Here is a 12,664-nt window from a genome sequence, read left to right on the forward strand (position 1 = left end):
ACAAACTATAGGGTTGTTTCTGATCTAACAAACCCTCCTTTTGGCAGTAAGACAATAGCATCATCCATACATCGCGTCTTCATCGGACCACGTGCCCAATTCCGAACTACCCATACTACTGTAATCGTCATCAGAAATACTAATTGTCATAAATTCCTTCATTATTTCATTTTCGTGTTGTGCACCTTCACTTAATATGCAAGGAGGTTTGGTTTTAATTGCGTATACACACTCATTTGTAATTTGGGAAAAGAGGACTGGCAGGCATTGTATGCAACAACAGCAAAACATGAGGATTCCAAATATCATAAACAAAATTGCAATTAGCTTCCATCCCCATGATCGCAGCGGTTCCCAAAACCATGAACTTATATTCAGATTCCAACCACCTGTAGGAACATGAATTTCAGAATTTAGGACATGCAATTTCTTAATTGCTTCAAATATCGTGGGGGAGGAGTCACTTACGAATACAAAGCACACTGACCCCACCAATTTGCATAATCCTCCATGATCAGCCAAAATTATGTCAAGAACCATTCTATTCTGAAGTGCAATTAATCTGATTGCTTTTTGTTCCAGTGTCATATTATAGAGTATATCTGTTGTTCCATTTATCATTTTTTCTAACACCCTGGACAGTTTCCTTATATTCCATGAATGTATTGCTTGTCCCCAAAATGGTATAAATGATTTTGCTATATCCCGTATGATCTGTCCTGCGGTATCATCTCGACGTGTCCTAGATCTGGATAGTTTTGCTATTTCAGAAGTTTCGAAAGAAATACACGAGGTAAAAGTATACCTAAATAACAGGTCTGTTCCCAAGTTCTAGGTAACCATGGAAATGCCTGATCTCCACATACACAATAAACAGAACCTCCTATATATAATGGTTTCTCTTCTTGCTCAAGTACAGCAATATTCATCCATCTAGTGAATGTTCCCACTGGGTAAGGACCTTTTTTCCGTAAGCAAAATGGGACAGAACATGGACTATGATTGATAGTATAGGAGGGAGGCACAGCATCTTTGTTTCCTACCGGAAGCCATTATAAAAGTGATTAGGGACTTGTAAGGCCTAGAGAGCCTATCTACTGGACTTGTTGTTACCAGGTTTACTTTGCTTCTGCTTGCAAATACGGAACAACCCAACGGTTCCAATACCAATCTTTCAAATTCATTTATGTTTGTTCCATCAAACTGACCAGTAACACTATCATTCCATTTACCGAAAAATAACGCTCTTAATGATGCATAACAGGCGGTATTAATTGGCAAAGGATGTATAACAACCCATTCCTGTTTCACCGTGCTGGGGTAGTTGGGAACACACCCAACAATCAGATCTATTCAAGATAGAATGAGTCATATTCATAATCAGTTGCAATGTATTATTATAATATCCTTTTCTATGTTTCACTTCTTGTGAGGGGAGAGTATAAGAGAGCACATTCACTGGGCTGCTCTTAGTAGGAGCATTGGTAGCAGTCAAAAGAGAGTTCAAAGGATGCACAGTTTCTAGATACCAAAATATTGGGACCAGTGTAATCAAAATGCAAAGCGGTATGATAATCAATAGCATATTATTCTTTCTGAACCAAGTTTTTCTAGGAGCAGGCTTAGTCTCTATTTCTATATCATCAACAGCATTGGTGCAGGAGGGAGCAGGAGTGAATATAGGCATTGTCTATAATGTTTATCTCAGGAAAAGTTTTTCAATGTTTGTCGAAGAAAGTTCTCCACAGCAACACACGTTTACAGCAAATGTTCAGGCCAGTTTAGGCTAGCCTGCTTAACGGATGTCAGCAAGCTGATGTGAATTTGCACAGGGCTTCAAAAAGGCAGGAGCAAGTATCAATTTTCATAGTGTCGGTACAATTTGCCCCCGCTTGTCCGTGCTAGGTTGCAATGGTCCTTCACTTTTCAATGGTAGCACCGGGAAACCGTGTGTCAGAGCTTTCAATTTGATGCAGCTTGATACAGTTCATATGCTCCCTTTCCCTAGGCCTCCATTCCCACTTCATCCATGAGCGGGGAACAAAGGTGAAATAAAAACTGATCACTTCCGATTTTGTGAACGTAGATTGTACCTTACAGCTCCAGGTACAGTATGATCGATGAACAATGCACTCTCATTTCCAGATTCAGGATCAGTGCCAGCTTGCGATGCAATGAGTGATGATGAGGCAGCAGTAGGTCAAGGTTGAGGCACCTTTGGCCTTTCGATCTTCGTTGCAATCTCCCCAGGCCCTTTCTCGGGCTTAGGAAGAACTTCTGACAGAGAACTGGAGATGATATCTTTGTGATCAAGTGCAGCTGTCTTTCTTTCAATGTCAGGATCATCAAGCTCTTTCTCATGTGGCAAAGAAAACGGAATTCTTTTTGTGTGTGTTGCGTGGATCCAGTGCTTGCGTCCATTCACTCGGACTGCATTCTGCGTAGCCAGTAGCACCTGGAAAGGCCCCGTCCAGCGTGGTTCGAGTGAAGACTTTCTTTCAAAATTCTTGATCAATGTCCAGTCCCCAGGCTGCAGACAATGTCCTGGGCCGGTATGTCTGACAGGAAGAGCGTCCTGCACCTGCTGATGAATCAAATGCAAGTTTTGAGTCAACTGCTTACAGTAGTCGTTAAGTAATGGGTACTCTATATCCCTCAACCGTTTCGGCCGAGGGGCATTCCAAACATTCGCTGGTCTCCCCATCACGATTTCGTAAGGGGAGAGACCAGTCCTCACCTGTACAGTTGTTCTCATGCTAAGCAAAGCTATGGGTAATGCATCGGGCCATTTCAAATTGCTCCCCGCATATATTTTACTGATTTTGTTTTTCAAGATACCGTTTTGACGTTCCACCAAACTGGCACTCATCAGGTGTCTGGCCGAATGGAATTGTTTATCAATCTGGAGACCTGCACACATTTGCAATATCACGGCTGCAATAAAGTGCGGGCCGTTATCTGACCATATGACACGGTGTATGCCGAAACGGGAAAAGTATTCTTTTAGTATGACTTTAGCTGTGGACATAGCTGTACAATCTTTCAGGGGATAGGCCTCTACCCATTTACTAAATGCGCAGACCGCCACGAGGACATACTTATCGTTTTGGCACCTTTCATTTCTATGAAATCAAAATGGATGACTTCAAACGGCATAGACAGTGGGCCAAAACTACCTACTGGCGTCACTGTTCCCTTTCCAATGTTATGTCGTAAACAAGTCATGCAATTCTGAACCATTCTTTCAGCAGTTTTTCTAATGTGTGGATTCTGCCATACAGAATCTAGATGTTGAATCATTTTTCTAGCACATATGTGTGTCGGACTGTGGGCCATGGTAACCATAGCCATTACATAGGCATTTGGCAACATTCATCTGTTATTTTGCTTGTCCACCCAACAACCTTCAGAATCTAATTCTGCTGGACCCTCAGACCATTTTTTTATTTCATCTAAAGTAGCTTCTGCATGCATTTCGTTAACTGTGGCAATTCCATTTTCTATCATGCAGTGTACTTCTTCTATTTTTTCAACATACATTTTTGTGTGTAAATCAGTGTCCGTTTGTTTTGCAATTTTGTCTGCAAATGCATTTCCTTTTCCTACGTTACATGTTACTTTTTTATGTGCTTCACATTTCATTATCGCTAATCGCTTGGGAAGCGCAAGTGCTGACAACAGTCTCACTATCAAAGTGCCATGTTGGATTTTGGTTCCATGTGATGTCATGAAACCCCTTTCAGCCCATATTTGACCAAAATTGTGTACTACCCCAAAGGCATACTGACTGTCAGTATATATGTTTAGATTGAGGTTTGCAGAAATTTCACATGCTCTTGTTAACGCTATTATTTCTGCAGCTTGTGCTGAATTATGTGGGATTCTAGTGCTTTCTACAATACTTTTCAGTTTAGTGATGGCATAAGCAGCAGTTGATGTGCCATCTGGTAATTTAAAGCAAGAACCATCACAAAACAGCTCTCCATCAGGATCTTTCTGTGGGGTATCAGTTAAGTCAATTCTTCCTTTTGTCTCTTGTTCAGTAACCATTGAGCAATCATGGGGGAATTGTTTTTCACCCCCTTTTTCCTTGGGACGGGGCATTAATTCGGCCAGATTTAAAGCACAACACATCATAATTTGGATATGTGGTGCAAATAGAACTATGATATCCACAATATTAGAACCTGGTTGGGAGATCTGAAACTCAAATCTTCCCTAGCATTGTATCACAATTATATTTGAGTCAATTATATTCAGGTATTAATTTTTTAAGGATTAGATACACACTGTTGAGTTCCTGTTTTTGTTTTGTCCTTCGAGATTTTGCACATTATATGTTGTTTCCCAAATACACATTACATTTTATTCGTTTTTTGGAATGCAACCCATTAAAAATAGAGGTGTTTATCTTGTGTCTCTCAGCTGAAGGAATGATTATATAAGTCGAGAGACAAAACTCATGAATTAATTTCACAAGTGATATTTGTTAAAAACGTTATTTGGAGTGTTGGACCAAGGATAGTCAAAGACTGCTCCTATTTCTTATGGTTCGGAGATATGTTTTTTAGTGTAAGCTCCGTTCCTAAGATTTTCGAGTACTTAAACCCTTTTTTCTGTTGGGATTAAGGTATGGCCGAATTGGGGATATCTTTGATCCGTAGTTTTGCCAATCAGGTCATATCAAAAGCCGACCGGTTTCAGTGGTATTGAGATAATTGAGACCACTTTCTCCAGGGCTAATAAAATGTAATGTTTATTTGGGAAACAACATATAATGTGCGAAATCTTGAAGGACAAAACAAAAACAGGAACTCAACAGTGTGGATTTAATCCTTAAAAAAGTAATACCTGAATAAAAGCAAATAGAACTATTTCATACCTTGTTAACCTGACTGACGTAATGTGTTGCCTCTGCGTTCTATTTAAAATAATGTCCACTGAGTGAGGTACCATTACGGTTAAAGCGTAACCTAAAACCATTCCCTCGGTTTGTTTTACTGACGCAGCGGCTGCAGCAACAGCTCGCAAGCAACGTGGCAAAGCACATGCAACAGGATCCAACATGGAAGAGAAGTAACCGCATGGTCTATTTCACCCTCCTTGTTCCTGAGTCAAAAGAGCCAAAGCAATCTATGATTTTCATGCACAAATAACTTAAAACTCTTGTCGTAATATGGCGTGCCAAAAACGGGAGCTGAACACAATGCAGCTTTGAGCAGGTAAAATGCTTCTTGACATTCCATGTTCCATGGCAAAGGTAAGGTAACATCCTTCCTTGTCAATGCCACTATTGGTATCACGATCATTGAAAAATGAGGGATCCACTGCCTACACTATGAAGCCATGCCAATTAAAGCCCTGACTTCTTTCTGCGTATTTGGAATAAGAATATCAGAGATGCTTCCTATTCTTTCCGGTGTCAATATTCTTCCCTCCTTCGAAAGCCCAAGTAGGCCACTTCCTTTCGACAATACTGGAATTTCTTTAGCGAAGCTTTGTGTCCATGTGCTGCTAAATGTGTCGGTAGTGCAACTGTACTCTCTTTACAAATTTCTTCTGTGTCTGCTGCTATTAATAAATCGTCTATGTACTGTAATAAAACACAACCTGCTGGTAGTTCTAGCATATCTAGTTGTTCTTTCAATGCTCTACTGTAAATACTTGGACTCTCTGTGTAGCCCTGCAGAATTCATGTGAATGTAAATGAACATCCTCCTAGAGTAAAAGCAAACAAATATCTACTATCGGGATGTACTGGGATACAGAAAAATGCATTCTTCAAATCAACAACACTAAAATATGATGCCGAAGCTGGAATCATAGTCACATCCGTGACTAACAGAAACTGTGGATAAACCACTTTATTCACTCCGTGCAAATCAATTATAACACGTGCTGTATGTCATTACCTCCTTTGCTATAAAGCGGAAGAATCAGACTATTGTAAGTACTACCAGAAGTTTCTTCAATTACGTTTCTTTTAATCAAATCTGATAAAATGCATTTCAATGCTTTCTCTCCTTCGGCCGAAATTTTATATTGCTGAATACGCGGCAATGTAATACCTTCTTTCAAAACAATTTTCACTGGCTCTACTTTCAAACAACCAACATCATTGTTGTTCACTGCCCATATACAAGCCAGTACTTTACTTAATTCAGTAGGTAATGGTTTAGATGACAATTGCGATACAGGAGTCTTTTGTGGCGAGATTGTCAAATACACTCCATCAGGAGAACAATAAATAACGGCATTCAATTATTTCAACAAATTTAATCGCAACAAATTTTCCCCGCTATTTTCCGTCAAAAGAAATGGGCACGATTCAGTGAATGGACCTAGTGTTATATGTACTGGTTATGCCACTGGTCTAATTACTGGCGTACCTGAGAACCCTACTGAGACATTCTTATGCCCTGACAGTGGTATATGGAACCAGCTAATGGTCAATCAAACATTTTTGTGCACCTGTGCCCACTAAAAAAATGTGCTCCCTATTCCCAACCTTCGTTTCTCTGTAGGGCCCTTTCTGGTCTACAGGAAGAGATACTGGTTCCAACCTCTGTCTCGGGCTGTCCTAGTAGAACAGTACATCGTCAGATGTAAAGTCACCAGAGTAATATGCATTGGACTGATTGTCAAAAATATTCCCACCATTTATATTGTTTCTCTGTTGATTCTGATTCTGGTTCTGATTCTGATTACCCTGGTTATCCTGAAATTGTGGCACTCTTTGGTTTCTATTCTGTCCTTGTATTCCCGGGGGACCTCTATTCTGTCTTCTTGGCAAAGTCCAATTTCGATTCTGTAAATGCAGGCACTGTGCTCGTCAATGGCCTTCTTGTCTACAATAGACACATTGATTAATCCCTATTGCACCACCTTGCATGTTGGATGCTAATGTAAATTGGACTCTGGATGGTGCATTCCGACCACCTCTATTATTGTTTGCTACGTGCTGCAACAATACTCTTGTTTTCAAATTCCCTTTGTCCCTTAGTTCCTTGTCCTTCTCTGAACTCTGAATTAACTCTGTTCTCATAATACTGGCCCATATGTAATACTTGACGTTTTTGTTTTTGCTTGCCATGCACTTTCAGATGTCAATATTAAACTTTGAATTTTCGGTAGCAACCCTCACACAAACTTATCAACAAACAATCTCTTTCTGGGTTCAGTACTTAAATCTTGACCACTTAAATCAGCAAATACTTCTTCAAATCGATTAAAATAATCCGTCGCTCCTTCTTCTTTGCCTTGTAAACAAGCATTCAATTTATCCCAAACTATTCTGTTTTCGGGTACCAAAGTTTTCAATTTCTCTACTATTCGCAATGGTAACGCCAAAATTATTTGCAGTGGCTTCTCTCCAGCTTTTCTCTCACTATCAATTCTAGTCAAATTCTCCCATGTATCACCTAACATGGGTGCGTCATTTATATTTCTAACCTGTTTCCATATGTCTACAGGAAGAATCACGAGAAACAATAAATCAATGTCACTCAATGTAAAAACAGATGAATTCAAAACAGATTCAATTTCTTTATAGAATCCTGACGGGTTTTTTCTAATATCAGGGATCGTCTGCTTGATAGTATTAACCTCTTGCCTAGAAAAAGGAACATGTACAAACTGTGCGATACAATGAGCTTCTATCATTCGCACTGGAGCTGCTGCATCGGCATCAACTTCTACTTTCGGGACAAACGTGGGAGGAACTTCCCTCATGGGTAATTGTAAACTAGGCAATTCTACATTTGTTTGTCTATTAAGCAACAAAGCTATTTCTCAAATGGAGATTAGCTTCCTTCCTCCAGTCTCTTACAACATCGAACGCTGCTGGTCGGGCCTTTTTGCGTAGCAATACTGATTCTAGGTGTTCTATACATGCTAATTCAAAGCTTCCATTATTAGGCCACTAAAGGTATGACACACGTCTGGTCTGCCTATGCCAAATCGCATTAAACACTATTGCCCCTATACCATACTTTATGTACATCTCATGTGCCGGCGACCCTTCAGGTGGCGCGACGTGGCCAGTTTCCAAAGATTATCTACCGCAGTGAAAAAATATCACTAAATAGGAAGACAATTTCCCAGGCATGGTTATTTCTTACCCTTTTTCTTACCCTGGGCGTTTGATCTTGCAAGAGCAACACTTAAACAATATCGGGACGTTTAAGAATTGGGGCACGACTCACCTGATCAACCAATTCGTAACTCTGGACGCAATTCATCCGTATACAGACACAACCAAGAATCGTTGTGACTGTGTATCTGGCTCAATCTGCCTCGTTCCAGGACCCTTGCCTCAATGCTCTCTGGGCGCTGCTCGTCGATCAGGGATCGGCTGTGTACAGATCTGCAGAGGAGTCTCTGATCACTTCTACAGGGGCGCCCCGAACACCTTCCGATCCCGGCTCGACAGCTTCGTCCTCGACTCGTTTTTGCCTTCTTTAACTTCAACGTGAACGATGGAGCATCAGTGGGAGGGTCCCTATTCGGGCGCCATATTTGCTAAGCTATAAAGACCGCATATGGAAACTAAGGCACAATAACCATATACTCGAGTGACACATCAGACACAAGGTTCATTTTCCAAACAAGTCTGGTTTATTTCAAAGTATTCTCAGTCGGCCGACTCAGTCTCAATGCCTCATGACCTGTGTTCCCAGACCTCCTGAGATGCGAGAGAGCGAGCAACGCTCAAGCAGCAATATATATACATTAGACATAATCTTTGTGAAGGCAATTCGATCCGGCCACATACGTGTCATACAGGCTAGGGTTCAGTGATTGACAATTATGACAATTATGACACGTTATGACAAGTCTTCATTCAGTCTAAACATAATTATTCTAGCAAAGGCAGCAGAGACAGCTTTCTGTTATGGGGAACATGAAGCTCTAGCTCGCCAAGATATCATGTCCTTAGCAGGGAAACATTCCTTACTACGTTATCTGTGTGTCTCGGTTCATGAGCTAAGGGTCAGACACTTCTGAAGCAGAAAATACCACTCTCCGCGAAGGAGCACCGCTAGAAGAATATAATTCATGTTTTAACTGCCTTTTACAACAGCGTTTGCAAGACAATCCGGCACCTGGTCTACTGATTAGATGCAGCTTCTGCTCGACTTCAAGGACTTAGTGAGAGAGAAAAACAATGTATTTCTGCACAGTTTGACATTCCTGTCTGTGTTAGTATTTCAGCATTCAGGCCGTGGACTCGCACCGTGTGTGAGTTCGAAGCATATAATACATTTGCAAAGCGTTTTGACAGAAAAGAAAAAAGCAAATGGCTGACATTTCACAAAATGGATGCCCTTTGGTTACATTGACAATTCTAGGATTGCAAGGTCTGTCACATGATGCGATTGGTTTCTGGCCAACATACTGTTACGCTCACCTGGCTCCCACAGAGGCGTCGATCTGAACTGGACAGCTGCGGTCTCCACCAACGTGATGCGTAGGGCCGAGATGATGGACTGGACTGGCCCACCTAGCTTCGTTTGCTTGGCGTGTAGGAATATCTATCTGCAAATGGAGAAAGGGAATTAACCACCTGTGGAATCGAGTGTAAATTCCGCCCACCCCCGCTGTTCTCCCCACAGATCACCTTTGATGTCCCCTCCTATAGTCTCACCTGATGGTTTGAAAAGATGAGCTCTCCATCCTGCATTGAGCGCAGGGGCACGTTGATAACCAGTTGCTTCACTGGCTCGAAGGAATCGGTGAGTTCCAGAACAATAATGACTCCGAAAAATATGTAGTTCGTAAGAGTTCACATGTCTGACTTTCATTCTTGTCCGATTCTTTGCAGTTTGCAGCTTGACCCCAGCGAAGAGTTCCTCGTGGTAGCTGACGAAGTTCAGGTAGGATTTGGCTTATCCTACACAGTTCAATAGAATAAGGCCAGAATGTAAGATGCCTGTTCCCTAATTCAGGTGTGGCGAGAAAATATGAAGTTCGAGGAATTATGCCTCTGGCGGTAAAATTAAGTAAGTCTATTGCAGTGAGAAAAGTTCCTCTTATTGTCCCGTTGTCTCACCTTGTCGTCCTTTTGTTCCCCTTAGGGGCCGGGGTGCAGCGAGGATGCAATGGAGACTGCGCCGACCCGTGGAGAGGAATAGTGCCCCCGGCGGTAATCAGGTAAGGCTATGGGGGTAGTTACTATTGCCTCTATTTATTTCCTTGGCTCCCCTTTGCTGTTCTTGTGTTCCCCTTAGGTGCCAGAATGCGGCGGAACATGCAGATGGATGCGGTGGATCGTGAGGATGCTGCGAGGGCCGGTGAGCTCAGCGCGGCACTGCAGCAGGCGAGGCGGCACGCGTAAATGCTTCTTTCTTCCAGTTCGAAGGATCCGGAATCCAGGTAAGGATCGAAGGTTTGCTCTTATTCTAAACTTTCTCCTTCTGTTCCTCCCTTTTTCTAGGAGCTGCAGACTCGAGGTGGGCATGGCAGAAGACTGGATGCAGGCTTGCAGACACGGTGAGCGTTACGCTGCTGGATGCAGAATAACGCAAAGCGTGTGCTGCTCTTTGGCGTGGTTTAAATAGCCTCCAAAGTAGTCCCAGGTGAGTATTCTTCCCCAGCCCCACCCGAGTAAAAAAATAGTCTCTAGGTAAAATAGTCCCTTCCAAGCCTCATTTGGCTTGGAGCTCTGCAGCATGGCCTGCACCAGGTAAGCTTGCAGCGTGGTCTGCATCAGGTAAGTTTACTCTATGAGCCTGGCACCTATGGCGCCAGGACTGACTCTCCATATGATCCTGGCACCATAGGCGCCAGGCCCGCACCCAAAGAGCCCCTAACAGTGGCTTTTGGGCTTGCTCAAAACAACTTTATGCCTGCTTCCGGGGTTGCTGGACCTGGTCTGGTTCCCAGGGGGTAGGCATCATGACACATACTACACATACTATAGGGTCGTTTCTGGTCTAACACTACCATCCACAAACAAATGGACTGGTAGAGAGGTTTAATTGTTCTATGGATAGCATGATAGGTGCTTTAGAGGAACCCCATAAAAGAAAGTGGGACCTTCTACTGCCATGCCTTCTTTTTTCTTATAGAGAAGTCCCTCATGAGGGAGTTGGATACAGTCCCTTTGAATTTCTTTATGGCCATCCAGTCAGAGGTCCTTGGACCTGATTAAGGAGAGGTTGGAGAATGCTCCTTCCCCCAAGCCAGTCAGAGTGGCTGACTATGTGATAGGTCTCCGGAGGAGAATGTCACACATGATGGCAGAAGCAAGTGATAACTTGAAAGCAGGTCAGGCTCCGGTCAAACATTGGCATGACCAGAAGGCCAACATGGTTGAGTTTACTCAGGACCAGCTTGTACTAGTTATGGTGCCAACAAGGCCGTGGGCCATGCAGTACAAATGGATAGGACCCTTCAAGGTTGTGGGCAAACTTGGACAAGTGAACAATCTGGTGGATTTAGGCAGACCTAAGGAGGCTCCCAGAGTCTTTCACACCGACCGTTTGAAGGCATATGTCTCGAGACCAGAAGTGGGAGCTTTGCTTCTAGCTTCAGCTCAAGAGGTTGAGGAGAGTGAACCTCTACCTGACCTACTCAGTTAATGAGTTAATCTCTCTTCTAATCTGACATCTGAACAACAGGATGAGTGCAGGATTCTATTAAATCCGTTTGCCTCCCTGTTTTCACTTTCACCAGGCTTGACCCCTTGGGGCCAGCATGATATTCTCACTGGTGACTGTTTACCTGTAAAAAAGCAGAGGTTACAGAATGTCAGAACATGTAAGATCCCACATAAAGGAAGAGGTCAACAAGATGCTTGATATCGGGGTTATAGAGCCATCTACAAGTCCAGTTGTTCTAGCACCAAAGGCAGGATCCAAGGAGTTGAGATTATGGGTGGACTATAGAGCTCTAGATGCAGTCACTAAGACTTATGCCCATCCTTTACCAAGGACAGATGAACTGGTGGATAAACCTGGTGCATCCAAGTACCTCAGTACATTTGATCTGATGTCAGGCTATTGGCAAATAGCCCTGACAGACCATAAGGAGAAAACTGCATTTTCAACCCCAGCAGGCCTCTACCAGTTTAAGGTTATGCCTTTTGGATTAAAGAATGCGCCTGCTACATTCCAAAGGATGGTTAAGCAAGTTCTGATTGGGATGGAGGACTTCTGCATGGCATATTTGGATGACATTGCAGTATTCAGCCCTACTTGGAAAGAACATGTTGATCACTTAGGATATGTTTTGCTGGCTCTTGAGCAGGCCCATCTGACCAGAAAGGCAAGCACATGTCAAATTGATCAGAGCAAAGTGGTCTACCTTGGTCATGAGGTAGTAGGAGGTGAAATAAGGCCATTGCCTAATAAAGTGCAAGCTGTACAAAACTGGGCCACCGCTACTACTCAAATCCAGGTGAGAGCCTTCCTAGGTCTCACTGGGTATTACAGGAATTTTATTGAGAACTATGGGTCCATAGCTTCTCCTTCGAATGTAATCTCCTCTCCAAAATTCTCTAAAAAGGTTAGATGGAATGAGGAGTGTACTCAAGCCTTTCAAAACCTGAAGAAAGCCCTTTGTCAATCTACATTCCTAAGAGCTCCTGATTATCACCAACCCTTCATTTTGCAGACAGATGCATCCAATACAGGTATATGTGCATTCCTTCGTCAACTTGATG

General features: G+C 42.6%; 1 long non-coding RNA gene across 1 annotated transcript in view; it reads left to right on the forward strand.

Annotated features, from left to right (window-relative positions):
• Positions 1–12,664, forward strand: part of LOC138468209 (uncharacterized) — a 227,526-nt gene that overhangs the window by 86,854 nt on the left and 128,008 nt on the right. The window lies entirely within an intron of this gene.

Source organism: Ambystoma mexicanum, chromosome 4q, assembly GCF_040938575.1.
Source record: "Ambystoma mexicanum isolate Mex_15411 chromosome 4q, UKY_AmexF1_1, whole genome shotgun sequence".
NCBI lineage: Eukaryota > Metazoa > Chordata > Amphibia > Caudata > Ambystomatidae > Ambystoma > Ambystoma mexicanum.